The sequence below is a fragment of the Chenopodium quinoa genome, unplaced genomic scaffold, assembly GCF_001683475.1.
Source record: "Chenopodium quinoa cultivar QQ74 unplaced genomic scaffold, ASM168347v1, whole genome shotgun sequence".
NCBI lineage: Eukaryota > Viridiplantae > Streptophyta > Magnoliopsida > Caryophyllales > Amaranthaceae > Chenopodium > Chenopodium quinoa.
In genome coordinates, this window is record NW_018744570.1 from 352,323 (window position 1) to 357,969 (window position 5,647).

The 5,647-nt window shown below is 39.6% G+C and overlaps 1 pseudogene; it reads right to left on the reverse strand.

The window, feature by feature from the left end:
- Positions 1 to 6: 6 nt before the first annotated feature.
- Positions 7 to 5,647, reverse strand: LOC110699111 (annotated as a pseudogene).

A 5,647-nucleotide genomic window follows, 5' to 3' on the forward strand; every position in this document is an offset into this window, starting at 1 on the left:
TAATCTTTCATTCTTTATTCATCGAAGCCTCAGCAAGGGGAATGTAACATCAAAATTCCAAAACCATGAACACATGGCCATATTTTCTTTTGTAATTAGCATCCCGATGTCTTTGCCCCTTAAATAACTGCCTGCATACCATTGCAACCGATATCCTGATAGTTTCTCTTTCCAAACGTCATAACCACCCACTGGGCCTCAATAGATAGAGGTTGCAGCTCATTTAACCTTTCTTTGAAATATCATGAAACTAGCTCGCACTTTCAAAACACTACATAGCCCCAAAATCCACATTGTCCCACATGAAAGGAGTGACTGAATTTACATGCAAACTTTTGAAGAACAAGCAGACACAAACACATACTGCAGCAATGGTCAGCATAGAATGAATAAAGGGACGGTGAAGAAAACCATGGGAACCAGGCATTCTACTGTAACTCCTCATAGCACATTTGGAACAAGATTTTTGTTTTGTATCAAGCGGCAGGCTTGGCCTTTGCCTCACCTCTGCAGGCACCAAGGATTCAACAATCTCATTTCCAATAGTAAAGAGACTTGCCTGTTTTTTTGTCAGATAGCTTTTGAGCCACCATGCTATTCAGTGTATGATTATTTCTCATCAAAGCATAAGAATATGGAGACTGACCACCATCATCTAGAAGAGACCTCCAGCTATGCGGTCCAATCTACACCAATATTACATCAAAGAACTAGTTAGAAAGATACAACTTAAATCCTGAAGGAAAAAAAAATAAAAAAACCAGACATCACAATAAATCTCATTGTGCACAGACAAACACAAAAAACAAAAGACAAGCTAAATAATGTCCAGCAAGTCCATAATAGTGCTCAGACAGATCCTTAAATCCTTATTAGATTCCATAATGTAACTCTGTAGCTTGTGATTTTACAGCAAGATGTTGATACAGAAGCAAAAGTTGAGCATATTACCTGCATGGGATCATTAGTAAGAGCATCTACAATATCGTATGAGCCTGATGTACAAGCAGCCAAATGCAGAGGTGTGATGCCCCCAGGTCCACGGAGATTAGGAGGGAAGATGTACTTCTTCAAGAATCACTGCCACAGGGTGCAGAATAATGGACAAGCATGTCCACCATCTTCCTGGAGCTCCTTTTAACTGCCCTGTGCAAGAGGTGCATGTTTGAAAGTGCTTCCACACACTCCGTCGATAACCCGTCCATTCTAGACTCCGCTTCAACAAATATATCCAAAAGTGTTTTAACCAAAGCACTGTAATCTCTTTCAGTGGAAAATGTCAAGAGATACTGAAACGATGAAGCATAAAATCATTAACAGCAATATCAGATGATTTTGTCTCTGGAAAAGCCATCCGAGTTCATTTAAGAAGTGCAGGGCTTCATGAGAATGGGGACTTGCAACATATTGGCCTGATCATCAGTGATGACATCAGAGTCTTTTGCTTCATAAAACTCACGCTCAAGGAGCCTAAGCTCCTGACAAATTTTGGCATCTGCTATTATTATAGGAAAGCAATTGCCTCTCACGCCATTTTCTACCTGTTAAGATAATTCAGAATTTATCAGTTTTATTCATTTAAGGTTGTTAAAATGGTAACAGAGCATCATATAGATCTTACCTCAATAAAACAACGGCCTAGAACAGAAGAAGCTGCAGCATGCACATTAAATTCATTCAATCTTATCTCTTCACATGGTAATCCTTGATCAGATGATTTCAAAACTTCCTTTGATGAGTATCCACCCATGTATGCACAATGAATCCTACAAATTTCACATAAATTATATCTGAAAAAAATGTGAAAGAAAGATTACAATAATGGGAAAGCATTGTGGGGTGGAGAGAGTAACAAATTGCATAGCGCTTACTTGGTACCAGGAGAAGTCAGGTTCCTGCCTCTAAGCACAAGAATGTGTCTTGTCCACTCACAACGGCCAAGGGAGAAACCACAAACAACTCAGGAGAACTCACTGTGCTCCAAGGTTTGCAAATGCGAATCCTTCCTGGAAAATGAAGGAGAAAATAGTCCATTACTGAATCAAATTTATGGCATACACCATGTTGCCACTTGAAACCAATTCAGTGCACACTCACAGTCCAAAGGGTAACAAAGCGAAACGGGTCTGGAAGGATATTAAAAACACAGAAACATATGCAACACTGAGTAGCCTGCATATTATTTACTTTTTTAATATTAAAAGAAAAGGCTCACCATCCTTATGAACTGCTAACTGCGTGCCAATGTTCACTGAAAACCTCCCACTTCTCCAGAATTCGAAATCAGAATCCTGAACCAATGCCTCAACTCGTTGAAGAAAGCTTTCTTCAAGCTGAAACCAAAAACCCCTGCAAGGTCAGTCAATTTTCCACTAGGAATAATGTATAACAGTATGGTAGTGATCTCACTTGTTCCCAGGCAGCAGATGACATAGATACATATATTGAAAGAACCACACAACCAGGTCTAATGTAACTCTCCATATCTGATGGACTGTTAGAAAGCCAATTGTAGATCTGCAATTTGGGGCACCAATTAGCAGTGTTAGGAACACTTGACAAATCAGGATGACAATGCATACAAAGTTATCATGCATGTGAAACCTATTGTCCCACCTGAGTGCGCAATGCTCCAGGTAATTGACTAGGATCCTTATCAAACAGTTTGAAAATGATTCGGCCAGTGCGGTCCTTCTGATCATTTTATGAATCAACAATAGAGAGTGAGTCAAGTGACAAGAACCTAGACAACAGAAAGCTATTTAAAAACTATTGACTTAACACTACCTGAGGATCTGAATTGAAACTTGGTGGAGAATGGTCAGAACCAGACGAAGAAGTATACCCTGCTTGGTGTGGCAGGTTCTGCAAAGAATTACTGGCAGCCTTATTTCCCATAGTAAAGAGCTCCAGAGTCATCCTAGAAGCAGAGGTCTCAGTTCGGCTTGCTTCAACGTTTACATTGGCCTCCTCACTAAATGACATTCTGACAGGCCTAGCACTTTCTGAGGCAGTTTCCAATGGAAACAGTTTTCTAGTTACAGGTGCAGCCGATGAATGTGATCTCTCTTCAGTAGGATTGCTGCTGTCAGAAGAGAAATACCTCCTCGAGGTAACCAGATTAGGCGAACTATCATCCCCAGGTGATGAACTAAACAGCTGCAACGGTAGGTTCGTTCGAGTGTCCTGAACTTGGCTGTCTGAATCTTCAGTTGGAGATTGATAACTTGAACTACTTCTCTCTCCACCTAATGACTGCAACTCTATAGATGGCTTCTTACATGCATCTGAGCCAGTATCTTTGTCCATAGTAGTTGACTTATTTTTATCCACGCAACTGCCAGGATTACTCTTCTGAGAAAAGAACGCAAGAGAACCTGGACTTGATGCTGCCAAAGTGGCTGAAAGGACAGCAAGAAGATTGGTAGTTGATCTAGAAGCTGCATCAACATCCATATTGCTTTGACCCAAAGCACCTTGTTCAAAACCATTTTTGGTTGAGCACGGTTGAATATGAGGATTTGTTGCAATGTCCGTAGGCAGAGGTAATGAATTAATCTTGCTCAGTATTTGCATAAGCTGATTTTTGTCAGGTAACGATGGGCAAGGAGGAACATTCTGTTCAGCATTCCCTACAACAACAACAACAACAAAACCTTAGTCCCAAAATGATTTTGATACAAGCAAATGAGGAAAAAATCATCTAAGTGAGAACTTAAACAAATCGTACCTTGCCCACGTGCTAAAACTGTCAACAAGTTGACAATGTCCAAATTTCCATAGCCAGTCTTGTGGCTGTCAGTAGGCTGTATGGCCGGAGATGTGGTGTCCTCCGCTTGAGTTTTCCTTCTTCTTTTATTATGACCAGCAAGTCTTCTTCGACAACTTCTTTTACCTTCATCAAATTCAGCTAGTGGGTGGAACCTAGAAACAGAAACCAAGGTAAGCAAATCAGAACAATTTTATTGATTTTAGATCCCCGCATCCTCGAAATTGTGAAGAATTGAAACCATGGTAATACCATAATGCTCACTAGAGTCTTTAAGGCATTAATAAGGCAGTAATATTAACAAGGAAGAGGGACCACACCTGCTACACTGTTGGCAGAACCTCTGCATCTGCTTGCCTACAAGTGCTTTGGTGGCCTTGCTGTGTAACTCGCAGACCTTATGGCGTCGGTGATAATCCTTAGATTTGGAGAGATCCTCGCTACAACTATCCACCTGACACATGGGATAGTTCCCGCCGCCTGGAGATCCAGACCGTACCTTCTTGTTGGGCCTTAAAGAGGAAACTGGTTCCTCTGTCGAGTTTGAGCTCTGAACATTCCCAACGCTGGTTTTGTTAAAACTGGTTCCAGTGCCATTATTGTCTCCTACCCCACCTAGCTGTAATCGAAGACTATTTCCACCTTGTTGATCATCATGAGGAGGGCTGCTGCTCTTCGAGGTAAAGGAAGAGCTTAAAACAGGGTTGACAACTTCCTTGTTATTAGGAGTCGATACCTCATGAAGACTACCCAGACGAAGCCGATCAGATTCAAGAGGTCTACTTCTAGCTAAGAAATGGGAACTATCCCACTCCCAATCCTTGGGATTCCATCCATGCCCAGAACGATGGATTTGTGAGTGTTGCTGTTGCTGTTGGTGATGATTACTACCAGAATTATAACAAAGACTACGCTTTGCACCGATCAAAGCACCCTCACAAAACCTCCCACCTATGTTCTGGTGTATATACAAGGGGGAAGCCACTTGTGTTCCCACCTCTTCCATTTTCCAATAACACCCTCTCTTTCACTCGTGCTCGGGCTTTTCTTGTGTATCAATTACTATACCAACTTCCCAGAATTCCAGAAACACACTGAAAATTCACAAAATCTAAATTGAGCAGACGAAATCACCCTCTAAATACACACAATGGAAATGGTCCAACACATCCATCAAAACTCAAAAGATTCAATTTTTTTAGCCTTTTCTCAATCTTTTTAACCCATTTTTTTTCAATTTTTGAAAACTTAATAATAATAAATTCATAAATTTTCTAAAATTAGAGTCACACAAAGACTAATATCCAATTAGAAAGGCTAAAGTATAGGGCAAAGAGTAGCAGAAATTTAGGATTTATTCACATGAAATCAATCTCTAAAAAACCAGCAAATCAGCAAGCTTATACTATCATTTAATTATTAAATTTGAAATAAATAAAATAGAGAGAGCTGACCTTTGAAAGAGGAGTTGAACCTAGAAATCATCCACTACCAAGTTAATTAAAGCAGCTGCAAAAACAAAATCAGAAGTATTAATACATAAAAACGAGCTAAAATCCCTAAAATTAACAACAAAAATGAAGAAAAAAATAGAAAAATTACAGATTAAATATGAGATCTCCACATTTAATGCCTAAAAATCAGAAATCAGGGACACCAAAAATAAAATAAAAAGTGGATTAATAAAAAAAAATAAAAGAGTTGGATCTTCAAAACCCTAGAAGAGAGAAAAGAGATCTGAAGGAAGAAGAAGAAGAAGGAGATAATGGGACAAAGCGAAAGGGGGAAGAATGAATGAATGTGTGAGAGAAAAAGAGGAGAGAGAAAAAGATGCAGCTGTCTGACCAAATTACATAGAATAAACCTTTCAAATATTAT